General features: G+C 39.7%; 1 protein-coding gene and 1 pseudogene across 1 annotated transcript in view; both read right to left on the bottom strand.

Moving 5' to 3' along the window:
- LOC104861537 overlaps window positions 1-15,822 on the bottom strand; it is a 29,080-nt pseudogene extending 13,258 nt beyond the window's left edge.
- Window positions 1-25,837, bottom strand: part of Gmds (GDP-mannose 4,6-dehydratase) — a 520,891-nt gene that overhangs the window by 394,842 nt on the left and 100,212 nt on the right. The window lies entirely within an intron of this gene.

Genomic DNA, 25,837 nt, shown 5'->3' with positions numbered 1-25,837 from the left:
AAAAACATACAGAGGCAAAGGAAAAAAGGTAATTTTCTCATAAGAAGTCTGATTTAACCAACAACATACGTAGTAGTAGTATCTCCACTCATTGCTACAAAACTGCTAATTCATAGCCAGCTGAAATGCCACAATATGAAAATAAGGTACCATTTGGAATATAACTGATATTGATAAAGATAAAATGCAACTCCTTTCACTGGTCTGCTAGACAACTCACTAATTTCTATAAGAAGATACGAAAAGGTTTTTAACACAAATTTCAGACTTTCTAAATTTCATTTTTATGAATTCTAAATTAAAAGTTATAACAATGCTGAAATCAAACAAACCCCAAATAACATGTATTTAAACTAAGCTACAAGTATTTGGTCAATGGTAAGAATATGGTAAATTATCGTGCAGGAAAAAACAAAATAAAGTCTTTACAATTCACATAGTTTCCATTCTTGGATTATTTAAGTTGATATTTCCTTCATTTTTTTGTACCTGGAGCCAAACCATATGACCAATGGAATGACAATTGTAAAACCACCAAATCATTCTCTCAGAGACTCATTAATTGATGAATAATAATGGCTGAAAGACACTGCAAACCCAATCATGCTATTAAAGAGTGAAGAAGGCAACAAGAAGATCCCAAAGTATCAGGTTAAACTGCCTTTAAAAGAACACACTAGAGAAATGCTTCCCTCAGAAATTATCGTATTACTTGATTGTATCAATTATTTTTATCCTATGGCCCAAAGAATCCTTCACAGACTTTCTGGAAAAGATGGACATGGAAAGTGATGAGACATGGAACAAACCCTTCATCACCAGACCAGTCTTCTCTCTTCCTAACACTCAGTACTTCTCAAGGAAGAAGTGGCAATGTTTGACTCATAAGGGTACAATTACATCAGAAAGAATGCTTTCAGGACCTAAGAAGGCTTCTCAAAAGTCATTTGCCACAGGCTACACTGTCAGATGTTCATGCTCAGACTTTATGAATCCTTTGCCCTTCAAGATGCCTGTCCACAGAGCCTCAGATCCAGTACATTCCATGGGCAAGGCCACACACAAGAATCTCCAGGAGTATTTGCTAAAATGTATATTCATGGTTCCAAATTCTAGGGAATCTTTTCAGTAGCCCTAATGTGGAGGCCTAAAACCTTATTTTGATAAATGCCAAATCTACTCAGTCTATTTATAAATAAGTATTCAGAATCACTGATCGGAGCAGAATTTGTACCACTTGAGAGGTTATACAGCAGACCACAAGGATATGGAAAAAATTAACATTTTTAATATTTTTATTCCATCCATTTAAATCTTTTAATTGAATGATTAATAGCACACAAACATATTGTTATCAAATGCATACAATTTATAGCAATATATATATACATATATATATATATACATATACATGTATATATATATGAGTGTGTGTGTGTGTGTGTGTGTTTGTGTTATGACTAGGTCTAGGTGTCCCCCAAAGCCTCATGTGGTCACTGGTGGATTTTTCAGAGGTGGCTGAATCTAGAGTGTGTGATGCTGGGGATTAAGGGCGTGTGATTACTAAACCAGTACACAGATTGGTTTGGCACCACCCTAATCCAGGTAGTCTGGATAAAATAAAAGGTGCAGAAAGATGCTGTTATGGACCCTCACTGCTTTGCTAACTTTTGTCCATCATGAACTGTTGCCCCTCTGCCATGTGCCACTCTGCACTGGAACCAGCTGGTTATGGAATGAAGCCTCTATCAATTGTGAGATCAAACCCTTTCCCCTTTAACCTTGGATGTCAGGTATTTCATCTCAGCAATGAGAGAAATGTAACTAACATGCATATGTATATGAATATAGGGGATACTTGTCCAAAAATGTATTCCCAGTAAAAAATGTGTATTGATCTCTTATAAGACAGTTTAACAAGTTCTTCCTGTTGAGGGTCAGAAAGTAAACATAAGAATTTCAGGTCATATACCATCTCAGATGCATATTATTCTGTTCTTTGTCTTATTACAACCCTTTAAACATTTAACAACTTTTAGTTTTAATGCATAACATATTGCATGATTCCATTTATATGGAATGTCAGAACACAAGCAAATTTAGAGACAGAAAGTTCATCAGGGGTTTCAGGGAGGGAGAAGTTCTCTCCTATGGGCAGTGAGTGCTCATCTGCATGGGGCTCCTTTAGGGTTGATGATCCACTGCGAGATGGTTAGAGAACTCTGAATATACTAAAAAAAAACACCGAATTTTATACTTTAAGTGGATGAATTGTGTGGTAAGTGAACCATATGTCAATAAAGCTGTTATAAAATATGCACCCTCCATTCTTATCTCAGAGAAGACAAGAGTAGTGTGGCAGCAGTTCTCCGAGTGTAATCTGGGAGTTCTTGAGGGCACCTATGACACTGGTCAGGAGGAGTGTGGAGAGTAAAAACTATTATGCCAAAATATTAAGACACAATTCAGCTCAGAGGGTGTCCTGGGGGTTAACCCAGGCTTCATGCTCAGCACATGCTCTAGCACTGAACTACCCCTCAGCCCCATCACATGTATTTCTCTTTATGTTCTCACATGGACCGAGTAGAATTTCCAGAGCCAATATAATGTGTGGTACTGAGAACCAACCTTTTTTCCTGAGTAAAAATTGGCCATAATGCCCATGGGGAAGCAATCACCTTGTGAGCACAAGAAGAGTCCAAGCTAAAGATGCTGTGCGGAAAACGGGAGCAGCTGCCATGCCTGGTAGCTCTGTGGAAGCCAAACCATCCCCAGTCTGCCTTCTCTAGACTTCTTCTCTAGACACTAGGAAGAAGTAGGCTGTTTTCAGGATTCTATGGTATGAAGCTAAGTCAAATCCTTTATGTGTACTGCACCATTCTCTCCACAGCCCCTGTGCAAAACACGCTCTTGATAACTGCCATGTCTCAGACACAAGCAGGCTATCAGACGCTGAAGGCCGGCTGCATGGTGACACACCACCATCCTCCATGATAGAAAGTTGAATGCTTGTCCTCCAAGCATCAGAATTTCTCTCCTTGGTCTCTGAAGCTTTGCTGATCTGTCTGATTGTCCTCCCATCCTCCAAAGTTCAAAGCTTATCCATTCTTTCAGGCCAACCTAACTATTGAGGGAAGACCTCCTCAGAACATGCCTGCTCACTCTTCTCAGCTCCCATATCAGTGCCTCAGTGCTTTCTGTTTCCTATTTCACTTGTTTCTATCTTGTGACTCTACTATACTATCTTATTCACATATGTATCCTTCATCATACTTACCACACCATTTTGCACCAAACAAAATGCTTAAATTTCTCTCAATTAACCTTAACAGTATGACCCCTAATCAAGTTCATTAGGAAATGGAAGACACTATAGAATGTCAGATTAGAAAGCACTTAAAGCTCCTCTCCCTGCTAACAACCTCCTGTCATGGGCCAAGATGGCCTGTGCCAGGCCTGCTCAGTCTCCAGGTTACCATGCCACCAAGAGTCAGATGGCAGCGTTCTCCTTCCACTGACTCCAATGTAAGAAACTGTGTGCCTAATGAAAATCAACTCAACCCTGAACTCCCTTTTAAAGTCAATGAAGGAAATCAGGGAGACTTAATTAACTGGTGAAATAAAGTGCTTTTAAGGAGGATTTATGACCCTTCTGTGTAAAGTATTTAAGATAACAAGGTGTTGATAAATTAGGGCTTGGCCGGATAAAGATCTAAACACATCAGCACAATAGATTCTGAGGCTGTGGTTCATAAAGGTGCATCCTAGGAATAAACTAGTATAGTGATACTTTAGTAAGTTTGCTATCTGGAAACAAAATCATCACTTTTCAGAGCCTTACTAATTACTGGTACCTAAAAATCAAAGCTATGTTGCACATGGGAAGGTCTGTCTCCAGGACCGTTTAGTAAATGACTTCTGGGCATCGGCTGTACACCTGAGGTTACCCATTACAGTATTTGTCTATTCCAAGTAAGCAGTGCTCCAGGCAAAATGCCAAACAGTGTTAAACAGCAGGACCATATTTGCTGATTAATGATAATTTTTCTTTTATAAATGCCAGGAAGTAAATACAGCAGTGCCTCAGCTAACGAACTTGATTCTTTCCGTGGTTCTGATCACAAACCAAGTTGGATGAGAACCGAATCAAATTCAGCAGTTAGGTTCAATGTTGAGCTTATGGGGAAATTTGATTCGGTTCTCATCCAACTCAGTTTGCAACCAGAACTGTGTAAAGAATCAAGTTCATGCACCAAGGTACCACTTTTATAGGATATACTGGGTGTAAGCAGCCTTGTGATCAGTTTTCCATGGGAAAAATACATCCTAAACAAGGCAAAAACACGCTGGTTTACTGAGAGGCTTCAGAACCCACAGTATGCTAAGAGGTACTGCAAAACCTGTAAAATAAGCAGTGTCCCCTACACTAACATGGCTCAGCTCTTAAACACATGGCATCTTAACTACAGAACCTACTTTCCTAAGGAAGGCTTTAAGTAAGGACTCGGTGCCTTAGTTTCTACTTTTGTTCTACCTTGAATTACTTTCTGAAGACAGAAAGATATTGAGGTCAGAACAACCTGAACTGGTGAGAGGCAAGCAGAGTGCGCAGGCAGAAGCACTGATCATCCACAGCCATTCTCTAGCACAGATTTCTCCACTTACAAAGCTGGGAAAGCCACTGATGCTTAAAAAGCTTCACATGTAGCTGTGGGCGGCTTCTGCCACTTTAACGTCACCCTCACTTGGTCGCTGCACCTCATGCCTGCTGAGCCTTCCTTCGTGTAAAATAAAAGCAGGCAGGAAAGAGAAGGAATAGAATTATCCTCCCTCATGGTCTGTGGGCTTCATAGCAACAGGAAACAGAAGAGAAAGCGCCTTCAGGTAAGTCTGGATTCAAAGAGGCCAAGAGGTGCCATCCCACCCTGTGACAGCAGCAATGTCCATGACCTGGGTGAACGACATTTTTGTTTGTTTTTGAAGAATTCTACAAATGAACTGACATAACAGAGGCCTGGATTTTGTGCCCAGGAGAAACTGGGCTTGGAATTTGGTTGTGCTGCTCTCTAGTGTTTACAAACACTAACGCTGGTCTCTCCTAACCACTAAGCTCTCAAAGCTGTGGCTAACTTGCACATTATTTCTTAAGTTGCCTGAAATGAAGACAAGGGGGTGGAGGATGGCAGGAGAAAGGTACCACAGGCAGCACAATCAGGCTTCCAAAGATAAACCTTTGACTCTCCTTGCCACCCTATCTCTGCAGTTTACCTGCTTTGGGAAGCCATACTCTTAAAGTTAACCGTGAACCTTGAAATAGGAAGGGGTGGAAAAGACCCTAGCTCACCAAAGAACCCTTATAAATTAAAGCTTGAAGTTGGGCTCGGCCACTTTTCACTCTGGATCGACCCCTCCCACCCGCTTCCTGACACAAAGCTGGCTTTGTCCCCAGCCCAGCATCAGCTGCACAGTACAGGGCGTATATGTTGAAAAGCAGCTGTTTGCTGACAGATTGTGAGCCGGGAAGCTCAAACTAAGTGAAGTGGTTAACCCACATCCCTTCCCCACTGATAAAGTGCTTTGATAAGCAAGCTACACTGGCAAAAGCTGGAAAGACTGCCAGCAGGGTCCGCTCTAGGCGATGAATGCAGGCTTGTTTGGGGACCTGAGGTTTCAGTGTCCCCACTGGCACTCACGCCTGCTCCCCAGCCTCCGCAGTGCCCTCACATTTCAGTGTGTTTTCGGCTAGCAGAAAGACCAATGTCTTGACAAGCTGAAGCAATATCCTGTTTATACAGGAAAACATATTTTTTTGAAACTGCAAGAAACCATTTCTTTATATAACTTTCCTCAAAAGCAGTCTCAGTTAAATTCCTACCAGGAACAGCATTAAAGAAAACACTCCTAAAAAATGCTCATCTGCTCTGTGGCTGCTGAGTACACAGGGACAGAAATACCTACCTAATTTTTATTAATAAATGAAACTTTAAGTTAAAAAAAAAACTATGGTGAATTTGGAGTTTCAATCACTAGGTACCCCTGAGCCCCTGACACACAGTTGCTGATTAAAGTCAGAAGGTTAAGAGAACATGACCCCACACTAACCTAAACAAATTTTATCCTTTAAGAATGTGTCCCTTGTTTAGATTTGTAGACTAGAGGGCTTGAATTCTGTTAACATATTCTCTCTGAACCCAAGTGCTCCTGCTATTGTTTGAATGTTCCCCTCAAACCTGGAGCTGAAATTTAAAATTGCCATTGTGATACTATTGGAAGGAAGGATCTTAAGAGGTGATTAGGTCAAGAGGGCTCCACCCTCAGGAATGGATTAAAGGACTGGACCAGGGATTTATCACACCTGCTGGCTTCCTTATCTAGGTAGTAGCTTTGTCACCAGAGCCAGCACTGTCCCACCTTGGGAGGAGGTGGCAGGCCCTGCCAAAGGGACCCTAGATCCTGGACTTCCTGCCTCCAGAACTGGGAGCTGAGCTAACTTCTATGGCCTGCAGTATTCTGTCAGAGCAGTACACAGAGGACTTTGTGAGCAGGTATGAAAGACACTGGCCTCCCTGTCGCCCTCCGAAAAGGGACTCCAGGAGGGGTTCGAGAGTGAGGCTGGGCAGGGTGAACATTCCTCAGCACCAGTGACTGATGGAGTTGTGGGCAGGTCATCCACTTGGCTGAAATCCTACTCAAGGAAATACAATTGTACAAACATGGCTTTTAAAGACAAAAATCAGAACATGTGTAAATGAGAGACTGGTTACTATTCAGATCATGTAGTAGAAAAATTATATGATCTCCACAGCTTACTTGCTATCAGAGAAGATTGTTCTTTATAACAAAAGCATGAATATTATTAGGTCTTCATTCCTGGAGGCTCCCGTGTCAATAAAAATGTGTCAAATAAATGGCATGCTTTTCTTTGGTTAATGTATCTTTTTTCATAGGAGCCTCAGCCATGAACTAGAGATACGTGAGAAATGACATTACTTTTTCTTCTTTAGGGAGGCAACTTTATTTGCAGAGTTCTTGCTTCTAAGAACAAATGCTCAAAATACTGTACTAGGTGCAAATGTACATGTCCATGTGTATGAACGTACACACCTGCAAGTATGCCTCTGTCTATAAATAGATTCTAATAACTGTAAAGCCTGCAGTAAAGGGTGAAAAATCATTAGAGAAATAAATACCTAGTAAAGTGCTCAAGGTGTAGGTAATTAAAAAAAAATGAATGAAAATGAATAGCAAGAAAAAGTGACTGTTTCAGTCACCTGGAAAGAGGTACAGTAACTAATGGACCACAATAACAATAACAGCATCCATGACATTTATCTGAGACCATTTAATTAAACTATTTTTCTTGTGACATTTCTACAGAGCTATTTTGACACCAAGGCCATTTTGGCTGGACTTAAAGAAAACAAACCACTGAACTGTTTCAACGGTTGAAATATTACCACTGACATACAGTGCAGACTGTCCAGCCACTCCCCATCCTCACACTCCCATCTTGGGCCTGAAGGACAGGTAGGGGGCAGGGGAGGTGGGGACCAGGGCTATGGGGGTCAGAAGTGCAGCAGGGCTCAAGGGTGACTGTTGAAAACATTGCCTGATACTGGTTTTGTTTAAACATCAATTTGTTTTAAATACCTTAATATGACTTTATAAAAAGTTAAATTTGGAGACTGTTAAGAGAAATTTCAGTAAGAGTGGTAGAAAGTATACACACTCATGGTGTGAGCACTGATGACTTCTGCTAGTGTTTTAAAAATGTAACTGTGAGAATGTGTCCTCATGTGTGCTCCCCTACCCTTCAGCCTTCATTACACAATTCCATTAGGAGTGATCACGCCTTTCCTGGAGCTCCCCCAAAGCTGTCCGGCATGAGAACCCATTCATTCAAGGATTTAAAATTGTTTTGAGACCTAGGTGTGGTGGCTATGGCTACAGTTCTAGCATCCTAGGAGGCTGAAATAAGAGGATGGAAAGAGTAAATCCAGCTCGGACAAGCTGAAAATCGGTGAGCCATTGTCTCAACAGAAATGTAAAAGGGACTAGGGATGTAGCCTCATATGAAAGCCCTGAGTTCAATCAATCCACAGTGCCAGAAAACAAGTTACTTCTATGAGACTGAGACTAGCATATTTAGATTTTCCTAAATAAATTTTAATAATTTATATTTCCCCATTAATTAATTTTGCCAATTTTTCCTATATTGTCTATTATAGTAAAAATTCTTAGATTAAAAAAACTCTATAGAAATATTTCTCATTTTTAATATTGCTAAGTAGTCTAATCATTTCCTTTTTTATTGGTTGACACTGTCAGCAACTGTTTTAAACTCATTAATTTGATTGTTTATACATTACTGTTTAAAAATTTTAAATTTATTAAATGTTCCCTCTATTTTGGGGGGATGTTTTTCTCCTGAGCTAGTTATTCTTTCTTGTTTCATGATAAAATCTCAGCATGATTAATCATTGCAGTGCTGTTGTTAAGGTCAAAACAATTAGTTTTGATTTCTCTTTTTTATTCAAAATTTTAAAAGGAAGCCCAGGGATTTAGCTCAGTGGTGCCCTGCCTGCCTTGCAAGTGCAAGCTCCTGAGTTCTCTCTCTGGTACCAGAAAAACAACAAAACAAAAAACTTTAGAAGGAATTGTGCTTTTATAATTGGTGATGGTTTGGCAAGAGGCATTGCAAAAGTGGTGAAGGAGAACGGGGGTTATCAGCCTTCCATGGAATAATCTTTTCTCGGTACCAGGGATCAAACTTAGGTCCTTGCATTTGCAAGGCAGGTGGCACAACCACTGAGCTAAATCCCCGGCCCTGGAATAATCTTAAATGTCATAATAGAGCTCTTTTGGTTATTTTATCTTATTGAGTTTATTGGTACTTTTTAAGTATATAGTACAGTTACATTCATCATTGAGATCTTGTACCCTTACATGACAGATCTTGGTTCTCATTTTTTCCCCAAACCCCTGCCTTTCCTTTACCCCCTCCAATAATAGAGTTCTTTACTAGGCTCTGAAATAAAGGAGAACCAGCCCCAGTCAAAAATATTCAAATTATCCTTTCCTGTGAAAGTGATTTCAACAATCTCATTTTATTCACTACAACATGACTAGTTATGATGAGACCAATACAGTTCATTTAAAACAATTTTTCTTAAAAAAGCTTTTTTAAAAATTATAAACTCAAGAAAACAACACAAACCAATTGTTTTATAAATTTTATGATTCAAATACATCAAATGCCAGATTTTTGCAACTGTATTTGCTAAATACAGTTTTCATTTTGATTTTCATATGGAATAACAAGACCACCATGGGAATAGCCATTAATCAAACCTATAAGATAATGCTTTTAAAATCCGTGGTCTTAATTACCTCTGGTAATATTCCTGTTCAGAGGCCAATTTAATCGCAGCTTTCCTATTTGTGTACCATGTGGATAAATTGGCACAATTCTGCTTGTTTTTGACACTTTTCATACATGCTAGGGAAGAGCGATTAAAAATACGGACAGTGATTGCAAGACTAACAGTGTCCTCCAAATCCATCATAATCCTTTCATTAAATAGTGGTTTGAGGAATTAGTTTTACATTCAAGTAAAAATATCTCCCTACTCATGCCCTGCAAGTGCAAGAGCCATGAATGTGTGCAGTATATAAGCGTGCTCATGCACAAAGGGATCGCCAGAAATTCTGACTACCGTGAATACAAATTTCACTTTTTAGTTTTGCCTGGAAAAATTCCAAGCGCTTAAGAAAATCAGAAGCAGTCTGAATATGTACTAAAACCAATACCCAATTCACAACCTAGATTACTGTCTTACTGCAACAGACATTTGATATGACCCATTAGAACACAAACATGGCTGTTCTCTTCACATCATCCTGCACAGTTCAATTATACATAGAGGTTTGTACACCACTTCAGCAGCACCCTTCTAAACCGGGCTGCACAACATAAATTTACCAACGATGACAGGAGCGACAGGAGCAGCAGGAGACAGCCTGTGATTACCGTGGTCCCAAAGGGAACGTCTGGCTCTATACAGCAAATTCACTGAGGAATCTTCCAAGATATCCAGTTGTGGGAAGTTTTTAAAATTTGAAATTTATGCAAACAATGTGCATAATTTTAAGAATAAAATTCTGTAGGATTACACATACTAAAATTCTAGAAATTCCTTGTCTCACTACAATAAACTGCACAGGGTAAACTACACTTACTGTTAGAAAATCTAGTAAACAAAGTCTGATAACTGGACTTTCATCCCAGACACTGAGATGAAGCTGGAGAATATTTCCCAGTGCTCAAACCTTGTGTTCACGCTGACTGACAGTGCCCAGAGTGTGTGGAACAAACACTTAAAAACAGCATCAAAGAAGTCAGGGATGGTTCTTCAGCATTACCCATCCTCACGTGCTAATAGGCGCTAATGGCCAACAGGCGAGAACTCAAACTGCAGATATCAAACAAATCAGTTTAAGTTTTTGATGACCCCTAAAAGAAATGTTTCCCTGACTTAAGCCTATGAACATATTCCACAGTATATGTCCTAGAAGGATCAATTATTTGGCATTTCACATTCACATCTATAATCTATGCAGAACTGTTATTATGGTGTAAGGTCTTCACCTGCTCACAGCCAGGCCTTAGTGACACAGCACCAGTGCGGGAAGGCACTACACAGAGGCCTCTGTCCCAGCTCCACTCACCTCTTTGGTACTCTCAGGTCTAAGCCTCCCTTTTTAATTAATGTAATTAAATAACCACCCAAGCGCTTCTTCTCACCACTTGTTTTCTTCCAAGAGCATGTTGGCAATTCTGGTCCCTTTGCACTTCCATATAGATTCTGGGACCTGCTTATCAATTTACACACCCATGTGTAAATCTGTTTATAACTCCATCAGGGATCAGTTAGGGAAAAATTTACATTTTCATGCCTAGCTCTATGGCTTACCACCTTTTGCTTTGCCATTCTGCACTTTTCTCTCAATAAATTTTTCCAGGTGTTGTCTGGCATATTTTTTACTACATCTGATATATTTTAATGGTACTATCTTTTTATTGTTGTTTTCTGTTTGTCACTGTTGTGTTCACTGTATTGGTTTTGTATCTGGCAATGCTCCTATGAAGGACTGAAAGCCCCCTCACTCCTGTACCCATATGATGCTAAATGGAGATGGGGCCTGTGGGAGGTTCAGAAGGGTAAAATGAGGCATGGGATGGAACCTCATGATAAGATTCACAGGAGAGCATGGCTCTCCACCCCCCACCCCCTCACCCCATAAGGACAGAGCGAGAAGGCAGACATCAGCAAGCCAGGGAAGATGGAACTCCATCTCCCTTGGTCTCATGACTTTCAGCCTCCACAACTATGAAAAGTATCTACTGTTTAAGCCTTTCAGCCTATGATATTTTGTTATGACCTAAGATAATTCCTAAAATTACTTTATTTGTTTTAGTAATTTATCGAGAGACTCTGGTAATTTCCTTTCTTCACTAGTATTTATCTCAATAAGAGATCCCTTCCCTTCCAAGACTTTACATTGTTTATTTATTCTCCTAAGTGCACTGGGTATGCCCTCCATGACCATGTCAAATGGATACAGTATTAGTGGGCACCCTTGTCTCATTCCCTACCTCAGAAAGATTTTCTTAAGTGCAATGTTCTTTGTATACTTCTTCAGCTACCTTGGGAGAAGCAGATTAATATTCCTGCTCATACGCCCATGTCTTAATCCCTGGGGCCCGTGAATATATTGTATCACAAGGGGACCTCACATACATGGCTGAGAAATTTGGGGATGGCTGGTTGGTCCAAGGTACCACTAAGGTCCTTTCATGGCAAAGAAAGAAAACAAGATGATTGAGAGGGAGGAACTGTTGTAAGGACACAGCACAGGGTGGAGACTGGGTGGAGATGGGGAGAGCTGGGAGCCAAGGCACACAGACGACAGTCATTATCATTTTCTCCTTTATTTGAATAATACGGTGAAATACACTAATTGATTTTAAATTGTTAAAGCATCTGGCATTCCCCCTTGAATTCAACGAAATCAAAAAAATATCCATTCTCAAAAGACAAGACACTCAACAAAGACTGATTTTAAATGGCACAGATGCTTTAATCAACATACAAGTATTTTTAAAATTGTATTTCAGACAACTTTTTGCATATTGCTTTATGCAATGTTAACTTTTAAAAGGTAAGTAAAGTTAATCAGACAATAAATACAGAAACTGCTTTACAAAGAAAGAAATGCCCAAAATGCCACTTTTGACAGAGAATGCACAGGTCAGTTTTACTGAGAGCAAAGAAAAAAAAAAAAGATTTGGAATCTATATTCAAACAGTGCAATGCAATGACCATGATGTTATTTTAACACAGTTGATTTCTGCTACACCTGTCTACTGTTTGTCTAATATTAATAGCTGTAAACAGAACAGTGGAAGAGTGTTTGGAACAATCCTTACATTGTTACAGGGCTGGGCACAGAACTTCACTTCTCTGCACACCACAGGCTCGCTGAGTGCCTGGGCTTCCTCCATTTTCGCAAAGCCCTTTTTTTATACTGAAGGTCTTGCAAATATCCTCAGGAGTTTTCCTCCTAAGTACACTGTCAACAGTCTCACTTATTACATCAAGGAAACCTTTGATGTTTAAGTAGTTTACAGGCAGAATAAGTTCAAAAAGTATCCCTTGGTCGATTTTCAGGAATCCTTGGTCCCAAACAAGGATACTATCTGTTCCCTTTTCTTTGTTCTCATTGTCTTGAGGTGGAGTAGGGTTGTCCTTATGGCGGGTGCCCCACTGAAGGAGCTCCGAAAATATTGCTGTGTTAACACTTGGTACAGAAACTGGTCATCATTGTCCTCCTCTTCCTTTCCTAAATCTTCTAGTGCAGTCCTGATCATCACAGGTTGTTTGGCAAATTTTATGTCAACCTTAAATACAATACCTCTCCATTAGAACTCTGTAACTTAACTGAAGGTACATTTTCAGTCTCAAGGAGATGGCAGACCAGAGGCTGACAGGTGCAGCTGTGTCACACAAGAACAGAAGGGTGGAGGACAGAGCCAGTATTCATGCAAGGGTTTTCAAGTAGCTACTATAACTGTGATATATGTTTATGATGAATAAAAATGTTTCCTCAGAAATAAAATGTTATAAAAACAATTTCTAGAGCATCATGTTGCAATACAATGGGCTTTGTTAAGCAGCAAATGGGCATAGCAGCAAATTGTTGGGGAAAGATGCAAGATCCAGTAAAATAGAAGATAGATCAAGAGAAATTATGAATTCTAAGAGAGAAAAAAACTATTGAGCTATTGAAGAGATCTTAGGGACCTGTGGGAAATATTAAAACATTCCTATAACTTGGTTCCTAGAGAGAAGGAATAAAGAACGCAGAAGAAACAAGTTTCTCCAATAGATTAAAATTACTCAAACCTCCAGAGTAATACAAGTCAGCCAATACCAAGCAGGATAAATACCGAGAGTCACACCCAGCACATCAGTAAAATGACTGCAAACCAATGGTGAGGAGGACTCCTCGCCACTGGCCAGTACTTACTGGATGACACTCAGTCTTCTGACATGCTGTCATGTCTGGATGCGGTGTCATTGACGTGTGCATTTCACAGTCTTGCCTGAAGGAGTTAAATGAGCTTGTCTGTTCCTCAACCACTCCTTCCTCTGCCTTTCAGGTAGCAATGTTAGCATGAAGGCTAACTTGCCTGCACTGGGGACGTCAACTTGGATCTCCCTCCTCTTGTATGTTTCTTGTCACATTCATTCATTCATTCATTCACTGGTACCAGGTATCGAACTCTGGACCTTGTGCTTGCAAGGCAGGCAGCAGAACCACTGAGCTAAATTCCTGGCCCTCTTGGCACTTTATTTGAAAAGAACTAACTCACTCTGAAGATTAGACACATCTGTTGATTAAACAGTAGGTCAGTCAGTACAGTATAGTGGTTAGTAGGCTAAGTATGGAAGACAAATGTGTTTCTCTCTTTTTTGTTTCTAGCTGCTCTAACATCATCATCTAACCCTTATTTTATGTACCACACAGGAAGAAAAAGACTTGAGAAATGAACCAGCAGATTCTAGTATTTGTATGATGCCTCCTGATTTTAGAGCTGGTAATATGTACATTAGGACCAATTAGACAAGGTATATACTTGCTGTTTCCATTTAGCTCCAGTTTCAGAAAATAACTAAGGTCCAAACATGAAATGGAAGATTCTAGAACAAATGACTCATGTTTTAAGTCCACACTGTTCTGACTGGCACAGTGAAATCTCATGCTACCCACTCCATCCCTCTTGGGTGCTCTCCCTCTGTTCAGCAAGTCCATGCTGTGTATGCTGCCCACTTGTTAGTCACCCCTGGGCACCTCAGTGTCCAGATCCACCTCATACTAGCCTCTTGCTGCATCAAAATGTGTGCACTGTTTGTCTCATCATGTGGGCCCTGTACCATCTCTTCTCATCATAAGAAGAGTGATACGCTATGTTGAGAAAAGTTCACATAGCTTTTACTACAATGTATTATTGCCCCCACTTTATTACTGTTAATCTCATCTTGTGTCCTAACTTACAAATTAAATGTTATCGTAGGTAAGTATGCATAGGAAAACAGAATACATAGGGTAACCATACCTGCCTAAGGCCGAACCTCCAGCTTTGGGACACATGCAGAATTGTGTATGACACTTCTCTGCCGCATGGCTAGCATGGAAGAGCCATTAACTTTGTTTTGGTTATTTATACTCTTCCACACAATTCCCTCTCCAGTACTTTCATCACCCGTGCTCTGCACACAGGGTTAAGAGGCTGACTGTATACAACCAAGAGATTCTGGTGTAACTATGATTTTGTCCTCATTACTTTTAGACGGGGAGGGTTACTGGGGATGGAATTCAGGTCCTTGCGCTTACGAGGCAGACATGGGCACCACTGAGCTCAATCCCCGGCTCTCATAACACTTTAAAAAATTATTTGTCCACTTAGGATTGCTGAGGAAGGGAATTTGTTTCTGCATAAATGCAGCATTACAACCAAATTTCACCTGGTGAGATGAATGAAATACAGCTGTTTCTAGCAAGAGGGGGAAAGTGAAACAAAATGTTTTTAATGAAACATCAGCATCTTTTGCCAAACTTCTATCTCAGAGACAAATACTGGAATAATGCACTGTGTAACCTTCCCAGGCCAGGGGACACTTCTAAGGGACATCGTCCCTGTCCCTATCTCAGCCACAGCACATGGCTGATTGTAATGATGTGTGCATCTCCTTAGCCACTGCTGAGTCCCAACAGGAGAGGGAGAGACCCCATGACAGTAACTTCTATGGTGTCTGTAGCTCAGTCAGGGCCAGAAAAGGAGACTCAACCAAAAAGCGTCAGTACATGCTGCAAACATGTACTCATAAAACTTAAGAAATAAGTGCTAAATGAATGAGCATAACTGTTCTTCAAATTCACCTGTCATACTTAAATTAGTGTTTTATAGTTCTTTAAATAAAACCTAATCACATTCCCAACTACCCTTCTGATACATCTCTAACTATAAAACTTCACTAAGCTTAATCGCAGGAATGCTGAATTACTGTCTTCCTGTACTACCCAGTTTTCCCAAGAAATTACACCTACTCTCAAAATAGTCATTCTGAAAAACACAAATTACATTATTTCTCTTTCATTAAAATCTGCCTGATTCAGGCTGGGAATTTGGAACACCTGCTGCTGTACTGGGCAGCACGAGCCTAGAGGCACACTGGGGTCCACATTCTTCAGCCTCATTGCACTCTCTCACTGTATCGATGCCTCAACCGGTCATTGCAGTAGTAGCTAGAATGAAAGGCTGCTGAGTTAGGAGGAGAAAGAGTGTCCCCAAAAAGGATACTGAAGGACTGGCACCACATCAATGGGTAGCACATGTAATGAAAAAGAGCACTGTAGTGTGCTGTTTCAGTCAGTGATGGACAGTGACCCTGCTGCCATCGAGGCCACCGCAGTCTGTTGGAGCACATTCTATGATGCTCGCACAACAACAAAACTGCCTACCAACACATCTCTTAAAGCCTGTCCCTACTGTTAATAGGGTATGAATATATGAGGAGAATGAAACGCCAAACCCAAAAAACAAACACAAAATGTGTCATGAGTGTGGAATGATGCTGGCATATATGCACAGCTATACGAGCAACCAAATGAAAACAAAACAGATTTTAATTAACTGAAGCTCAACAAGACAGCATCATGACACTGACTTCTCTTAGCAACCCAATGGCATCATAGCTATACAGAGACAGAGCTGTTTCTGGAATGAGGGAGTGCGGTCACTCCACGCTGTGGGGCTGGTGGTGGTGTGGGGTTTATGGACTGAGTCAGGGAGCCAGGCCGAGCGCAAGGCCTGGTCCAACTTGTGTCGTAGACAGGAACAGGATGCTACTGGTGAGCTCAAAATCCCATCTGAGCCAAATGGGACTTAACATGGAATGATGGGGAATAATAATTCTTATCATATTGTACCTATCCTGCCTGATATAACAGGAAAAATGACAAGTAGAAGAGAGATTAAAATTTTTTTTTCATATTCCTGAGGTGAAGGTTAAAGGCAGGCAGATTATGAACACAGGAAGAACTTTGAAATAAAGCTATCCGAAGGTGGACAGGAATATTCTTGAGCATCTTTAACATCTTCTACCCACCACACTGAGGGCCACTGGGAAGGGCTGTGGAGGACCAGAGCAGCTCAGGGACAGGAAGCCATCGAAGTCTAAGCTTGGAAGAGCAAGCAAAGCTAAAAGTGTTTTTATAACTGTTGTATAAATCAAAAGTGCGCCTGGGAAGCAGAGCGAGATCTTCCAAACCTCAACCCATCTTGTCCACTAGAAGAGAGGCATTCACGTATTTTAAAGTTGTTTTAAAGTTTCTGAACTTTCGACTGCTGGCAGTGATGTGCATTAAATGTGTCATTATGTCCAGGTTCTTTATGAACTCAACAGAGAGGTATATATATATATATATTTGAAAATGCATTAATTTATCAGAAATTTTTTCTTCAAATTTCACTGAAACAGGCTGACAATGATTCTTAGAATAATTACAAAATGTTTCTTATCCCCTTTTGTATGAGAAGCTCTTAAAATTCATTCTTTTTATTGAAATATAACATTTGACCATCTTTAAGGAGTGCATTATGGAAATTTAATATGTGGGTAACCAGCATTTCTATCTCTTCAGACATTAGACATTTTTATGTGCTGAGACTTTCATACTCTTCTAGTCACTCTGAAAAAGAGCATAGGTTGTATTAGCCAATAGTGACCCACTGTGTTGAAGAGTCAGAAGTACTTCCTCCACCATGGGCTGGTGGTTTCATTGAACTTCACTTCACCCCTGCTCTTCCTGGTCTTTAGTGACTGTTCCATTGCATTCTTCTACAAGACTGACTTATTAGGTCCCACAGAGGAGTGAGACCATTGTTTTATCTGTCTTCCTGTGTCTGGTTCATTTCAACTAACATAACAACCTCCAGTTCTCTCCATGTGCTATGAATGACAGATTTCTTTCTTTTTGATGGCCAAATAGTATCCCACTCTATACATGTACCACATTTTCCTTATCAATTGGTCTACTAAAGTGCATTTGGACCAATTCCATATTTTAGGAACTGTGGATAATACTGCAATAAAAATGGGAGTATAAGAGCTTTTCTGGTAGAATGATTTCATTTCCTTTGGATACAGAGCCTGTAGTTGAATGGCTAAATCATACAATAATTCTAATTTTAGTTAAGGAATATTCATGCTGTATTCTACAGTGGTGGTATGAATTTACATTTCTACTAATGTTATGTGAGAGTTCCCTTTCTTTTATCCTCACCAACATATTTTTATCTTTCTGACCACAGTCATTCTAACTGTGGTGAGATGCAATTTAACTGGGTTTTAATTTGCACTATTTTCATAAGAGAAATTGGGCATATTTTCATGTACTTGATGGTCTTTTGTATGTGTTCTTTTAAGACTGTTTCCTTCTTTAATCCATTTTTCAATTGAAATACTTGATTTTTTGGTGTTCAGGTTTTTTCATTTCTTATATATTCTGGGTATCAATCTCGTGATTTATTCCATTCTGAAGGTCGTTTCTTAATTCTGTTGATTTATTTCCTTTGCTGTCCAGAAGATTCTTCATTTGATATAATCCCATCTGCCCAGTTTTACTTTTGTTCTCTGTGCCTTTGGAGTTCTAACTAAAAAGTCCTTCTTACCAAAGGTCTTGGAAGTGTTTTCTTTGTTTTGTGTTGTTTCTGTTTGGTAGTAATTTCATAGTTTCAGGTTTTAATGTTTACGTCTTTGGTCAGTTTTGAATTAATTTTTGTACAGTTGGAAGGGATCTAGTTTCATTGTTCTGAAAAGCATATCCAATTTTTCCAGTAGCATTTATTGAAGAAGTAGTCTGTTCGCCACTTAAAGGAGACAAAATGGAGCCAGTTTCTGTGTTCTGTGAGGACATAAAAACTCTTCCTCCACTCAAACAACCTTGATTGACAACTAACAATGGGGTCCCACCATGCTAAGTCCTACTGTGGTACATCCACCATTCCAGGTGGCCTTACTACCTTACTGGATCCCATGTGTGAGTGGGGAGGAAGGACAATAGTAAGTACAGGACATAAGTAAGTAAAACATACAGAGTGTTAGGTTGTGGTAAGTGCTATAGAAAGTGGGGGGGGGGCTTGAGAAAATGACCTCCTCTGAAAGGGTAACCTCTGGAAAAGACTAACAGGAGGAAGGAAGCCTTTGAAGGCCTCCAGGTACAGAAGGCCCAAGGCAAACACTGGCTGCCATGTCCCAGGTCAGAAAGAAGACAAATAAGGCTGTGTCTGGTACAGAGGGAGAAGGGGCAGGAAGTAAGGATGCAGCCAGTTCCTGCAGACCCTGCAGAACCAACTGCTTGTTCACACTCTTCTCACCACCATCACTCACTCACACCCATAAACCCAAACCTCAAGTCTCTCAGATGAGAGGCCATGAAATAAGCACTCTCTGTGGTACTTTGTAAAAAGAAATGTTTTCCATAGATTGGTTGCTTCCCACCAAAATCTATCCTCAAATGTGGTATGCTACTCTGGAGAACAAAAGTGACTTTATATATTGATCACTATTAAGGATCCTAAGTGGTTAACACACCACATTACTGGAAACTGCCTGCCTCTGCTGGGATGATTACTACAAATGCTTGGTCAGCCCCAAATATAATAACTGGAACAATGGGACAGAGGAAGAAATATGTGTGTTGGTTTGAATTCTATCTCATTAGTCATGCTTTATCTATACAATATGTTAAAAGCTTTCAAAGGTTTCTATAGCTATGAATTTTGACATTAAAACCTGAACTACTAAGCCACTGCAAGGTAGTTGGCTTGGGTTATTTCCCAGTGCCGAGAATCTGGCAGCTGAATAAAATTGAGAGCTATATGTTAACCATTCACTCAATATTTGCTTGACCACAATTATGCATAGATCAGCATAAGAAACCAGAGAAAGCACTGCCAGAAATGGTCCTGGAGCAATTTACCATCTGTGGTCACAGGAGAGGAAGGCTCCAAGGGGCCTGAGAGGAGCATTGTCTTCATGAGCTGGAGTGGCACATGGGGAGGTCAGTTGTGTGGGTCACCCTTGCCCTTCAATAAATATATAATCATCCTTGGCACCCATGGGGGATGGGACTAGAAGGTCCTGGATATCAAAACCCTTGGATCTTCAAGTCCCTTACATAAAATGTTGTAATATTTGCAAATATCCTCCCCACATTTTCTGGTACACACAGTGTGATTATAAAAATACAATAAATGTTGAGATTTTTAAAAATTATGATAGTAAAAGACACATTGCCATTTATCTCCTTCAGAATACTCCCACTCACTTCAAACACACTTATCCCATCATTCCTGCCACTTTCTGAAGCAGTTCTTAAAGTCCTCTGTTGCATCTTTATAAGCTGTGATATAAAATACAGTGAATACAGCTGTTGAGTGTCATCTACCGGAAAGGCAGCCTTACTCACAGAGCCATGAACTTCTGGATCTTCCCCAGAGTCAAAATGACCAGGAAAGGGGAACATTTTCAATCCGTTCAGAATATCAAGACAGCCACAAGAAGACAAATCCAAACACTCAGGCAAGAAGACCTTCAGAACTGCTTCAGAAAGTGGTGAGAACAATGGGATAAGTGTGTTCAAAGCAAAAGAGAGTATTTTATAGCAGATTAATGGTAATCTCTTTCACTGTAATGTTATTTAAATTTAAACATCCAGCATATTGCTCAGTCATACATATCTTATACTTTAAATCATCCCCACATGACGTGTAATACCTAATACAAAGTAAATGCTATGTCAATAATTGTTATATGTGTTATTTAGGGAAAGTGACAAAAAGTCTGTACATGTTTACTACACGTGCAACTTATTTCTTTCAAATATTTTCCATCTTCAGTTGAATTCACAGATGCAGAACACAGAAATGTGGGGGCCAAATGTATCTATACATTAGGAAATTTAATAGAATTATATAAGACTAATTAAAAAACAAAATTATATTTATATTAGGTATTATTCTAAATTGCTGACCTCAAATATTTGCTGCTTAGGATGAAAAGTGTGAAGGATTCTGCACACTTAGGATCACTTGGACTGACATACATATTTATGAAGATCCCAACAACTGCAACAAATACATTACCACTTTGCAATGAAACAAGAAAAGAAGTATCTTCTTCCACCAGGCATGGGAGTATAAATTGGTAATCCCAGCACTGGGAGGCAGAGGCCAGAGGATGGTAAGAAGTTTAAGGGCAGCCTGGGCAACACAGTGAGTTCAAGGCCAGCCTCGACTACACAGCTAAACTTTGTCTAAAAATGTAAAAAATAAAAGCAAGCAAACAAATCCTCTTGCTTTAGTGATGTATGCATAAACTACATTCAAAATATGTGGCTGGTAAAAATTTAAGTCCAATTATTTTTCTTTCTTTTTTGAAGGCAAAAATCAAGTTTCAGAAATAACAACCTCTGTTAATGATCAAAATCACTAAGCTTTAAATTGCAATGCTTTGATTTCAACTTTAAAAAACGTATTAACATTATTTGAAGACCTATGTTCAGAAATGCATCATAACACAAAAGCTCAACTGGCAACATACAGTAGCCGGGAGATGTAAAATTTTCAGCAGGTCTGTGAATTGGGGAAAACGAATCAATCTTGCTGAGCTTCTATAAATGAGGGTACAGACAGTGCCTTCTCAGGAGTACGGTTGGAGACATTACTAACACAGCGCTTAGCTCCCAGTAACTGCAGAGTATGTGTACATACCAGGGTTTGAACCCAGGTTTCATGCTTGCTAGCCAAGCGCTCCTCCACTGCTGCGCATATTACCACTGCTGGTCAGGCACAGGTGCACTTTTAGTCAGATCTTATGCACATGGCCACTGCCCTAACCAGTCATGCCGACACTGAAGCCCAGGAGGCCAGAAGCTCAGTCTATCTGCCTTACAGCTGCATCCCCACACAAAATACAGTGCCAGCCATTTCAAAGATGCAGAGTAGACATCTTTGTATTATAAGGAAAAAAGAAAGAGAAATCACTACCCCTGTGAAATATTTTAATGTAACTCAAAACTGACATCAGCCTAAATTTTTCATCACTTCCTGCAATCACACAATACTCAATAAGCAAAAGAAAGATCTTTGATTGATGATGGAGTTCATTTATGTGGAGTAGTGGAGGTTTGTTATATCTTTAATTGCAAATATATACAAGTTATTCCATTCTTAAAAGGGCTAGACATCAAAAAGCACAAAATTCACCATTACAAACTCAGTGGTTATACTTCTTATACAATGAGACCATAAAATCAAACAAAGCCAAAGCACAATAAATGCTACATATAGTGGCAATACTAAAATCAGACTATAATAGTATGAATATTAATGCTTAAAGGGCCGACACTACCGTTAAGCTCCTCATAGGGCCCGTCCTGGCCAGTATGCTCCAAGCTCAGTAAAGGAAGTAGATGGCACGATGGCTGTCTGAAACACAATCTAGCAGGAACAAAGCACTGTGAACCCCATGTCTCAGCAGCCCTAAATAATGTTCTACCTGTCATTATGTCAAACAATTTGTCCCACTTCCACAGCAAGACAAAAGTCACTTTTGTTTCATGTCAAATATGCGGAGCTGAGCAAACAAGCCAGGAAAAGCTGTTTGAAGATGAGAAATACCCCAAGCAGTTAAAAAGAACAGCAATAAATAAACCTGGTTAACACCCCTAACATTACTGGTCAAAAATAGCCATGAATTAACAGATGTTAATAAAGCCACATACCCAGGTGATGAACAAAATGGAGTTATATAAATAGGTGATCTATAAATAAAGATATCAAGAATGAATAATTAATTATAGGCCATGTGGAAAAGATTTCTCACAAATTTAAAACATCGAAAAATGGCATCTAATGAAATAGTTTTCAAAATACAAAGAGCAGAATTCACATTTTCCATCACCTGAAGAGTAGACATTGTCATAAATTATGTATTCATATAACATAAGATATGAAAGGCATTTCAGCCTTTGGGAACTGCTTTAGTGATCTAGAATTTTAAAAATTCAACTTATCAGTTTGTAATCATAATTATGTACATGCAATTAGTACAGTATTTTTCAATATATCGAGATTTAGTAAATATATATTAGAAATAAGAGTAAGAAATAACAAGACTAAGAAAAGGCTTAAAAGTCACCTTCATGGAGGGGAACAGAAGGAGAAAGAGTGGAGGGAGATGAAGGAAAAATACATTTTATCCATCCAGATACACACTTGACCCAAGTTTGTTCTCTGCTGAATACTGTCCCATTATTTTTCTCCCTGGAGCTGGCTGACAGACACTGTGTCCCTGTGAAGAGAAAGTCTGCTTTCCCTGTACCTAGGTGCCCACGTTGCCCTTCCCTAGCTCTGATTCAGTTTCTTCCTGCCTTACCTGGGCCCACACCCCGTTTTCATCCCATTCTGGCTCAGTCCCTTGGGCTAATGTTCCCACACATCCTGACACTAAAGTGGAGATGCAGGCTTTTCATCAAGCTGGCACAGGGAGAAAGGAAGAGGTGGTCCTGCCTCACCAGCTTTCAGAAAGGGAGCAGATTGTCATTGTAAGTGTTTCACTATATTCCTATAACTTTCATAACCACCCAGTGAAGTAGGTACTATTATTATCGTTTATATATACTATAAGGGCACTGAAGCACAGAGAGGGTCGGGTGGGTTGTCAGAAGTTGGAGAAGCTAGTAAATGCTTACTACAGTCAAGTTAATTAATATATCTATCACTTCAGCTATTAGGATGGCTGAGGCAAGAAGACCTCCCTCCTTTTATTATGTCTTGCAAGAGTACCTAAAAATCTGTCCTGCTAGCAAAACATCTCAAATGTCATTCTGAATATCACTGATGAGTATTCTCACACCCTATATTAGATTTTGTCTTGTTCATTCTCCATATTTGTATAGTATATTTTTAAATACATAAGTTGCAGAAATAATCACAATAAAGCACGTTACTGTTGTAATCATGGTTCAAAAAAAGTTACAGGCACACAAAGTAAGACTTCTATACAGACACAGAGACAATGGGACAAGATGAAGGACCTTACAGAAAAGGGACTTTCAGTCACATAATCCCTGAAGAACAGTATTCCGAAGATGAAATTACACCTGCATTCCAAGGAGTGCCAGACAATCATTCCCAGGTTAGCATCTCACACTTTTTCAAAATAAGCCCCCTATTCTAGAAAATTAATACATGAAAATTATGATTTTTAATCCCATCACCAGCAATTCTTCAAAAGGCAATCTTTTAGGAGATATATTTTTAAATGCTGTATGATTAAGAGATATTTTATAGACAAAGTAGAAAGTAAACTATAAATACATAGCCTTACCATGCCAAGTGTCTATTTACTATTTTTTCTCAAGAATATGCTATAGTGGTAAGGTGTGGATAATTTTCAGTCCTTTTCTATTACTATCTTGCTTTATAAAAAAGAAGACTTAAATACAAAATGCTAAATACCTCTGGGAGGTAAAAGAATTCAGAAATGAATTCCGGCTAGACAGCCACATTCTTAAACCCTTCCCTCCAATGCTTCTTGATAAAAGGATCCCAACTGGGCAGTTACTGTAGACTCCAGCTCTTATTGTCTGGCCACTGGAGAACAGTAACTATAATTAAGAGAGCTGAAACTTATTCAATTGTATCACCCCATTCCTAGTAGAGAACTGGGTAGCTCTACTAGTTTATGCACACATTATCCCCTAGCCAAAGCAGTTCTATTCCACACCTACACACAGCCACCCGTGAGGGACTCAGAAATGCAGTCGCCTGGCACCTTTTTGTGCCATAGACCTCTTTGGCAATCCAGGAAGCTTGTGGATCTTTTTTCAGAATAGTGTTTGTTAAGATACCAAATAAATAACCTAAAATTACAAAGAAAACACAATTATATTTTTTAAAAAGTGTTTTCTAAATCAAATTCATAATAAAGAAATAAATGCCCATTTAAAACGTAGCAATTTAAGGGAGGAAATCACAAGAGCTGGGTCTGAGTTGGTAACAAAATACACAAATTAAGAACACTCCTTTATACTTATATGTTTAAAGACATCATCAATACTAAGATCACCACAGGACAAAAGTCATATGACCTCAAAAGAAAGCTCCAAATACTCCTGTGGCCCTTTAATGCAGAGAGTTTATTTAGTGTGCTCCTGGGTGCCAGATGTCATGGAACTTGACTTCTAAGCTCATGTTCACCTTTATCTCTTCCCACTCTCTCCACTATTCCTATTCTACGCCTTCAATAATTTTTCTTCCAATTTCCTTTTCTCTGTCCCTCCCCTTCACCCGCACCCTCTTCTTCCTACCCTCCCTCCTCTCTTTCCTCTCTTTTTTTTTTCTTTCCAGTGGGATCTCAGTATGTTGCCCAGACTGATCTTGAACTCCTGGCCTCAAAGGATCCTCCCACTTCAGCTTCTCAAGTAGCTGGGGCCACCAGTGCCCAGCCTCCTCGTCCAACTTCTGAACAGAGACACATCCAAGGGTACCTCTCAGCATCTTGTATAATACTGCCAGTGAATTCTTGCCTGGCTCTCCACATGTCACCCCATGAGCACGCGCCAGACATACTCTGGAGCAGTGTCTCCTCACTCCTGCTCACACACAAAAGACACACCCATGCTCCAGAACGGACTCCCTCGCTCAAACAAGAGAAAAGACTTCCCAGGCTGAGGCAAAGATTCCTGTCTTTTTCCAGTGGCTGGCTCTCTTCACTGTCCACATATTCCCCACTCATTCCAGATGTTAACTGAGTGAAAATCAGAATTATAACCCTCAACTCAACCGCCCCAATCAAATGCCTACAAGAGCCAAAAATAGAAATTTCTATGTTTCAGTGCACAGAGAATAACAGCCACCTTTATTTTTTTCTACACAGGTTTTTAGGTTTCTTCTCCCATGAGTTGAACTTAACTAAGGAAGATGAAGGATTCATTTATTCCATCAGCATAAAGATGTCAAGGGTCAGCCCTGAGTGAGGCACTCCATAATTCCTTTCCCTAAATCCATCTGCCCTAATGGATAGTTAATTTCTTCAGAACAAAAACAATGTTTTGCACATTCGTATAACACACTTTCAAACACTCATATGGCAAACAGCTACCTTATACTTAACAGGAGCTCAGTAAGTGCTGAATGAGTGAA

This window comes from Fukomys damarensis, unplaced genomic scaffold (genome assembly GCF_012274545.1).
Source record: "Fukomys damarensis isolate Sample0158 unplaced genomic scaffold, DMR_v1.0_HiC HiC_scaffold_10, whole genome shotgun sequence".
Classification (NCBI taxonomy): domain Eukaryota; kingdom Metazoa; phylum Chordata; class Mammalia; order Rodentia; family Bathyergidae; genus Fukomys; species Fukomys damarensis.
Note: the sequence above shows the minus strand (reverse complement) of the source record. Positions and strands in the feature narration are given on the sequence as shown.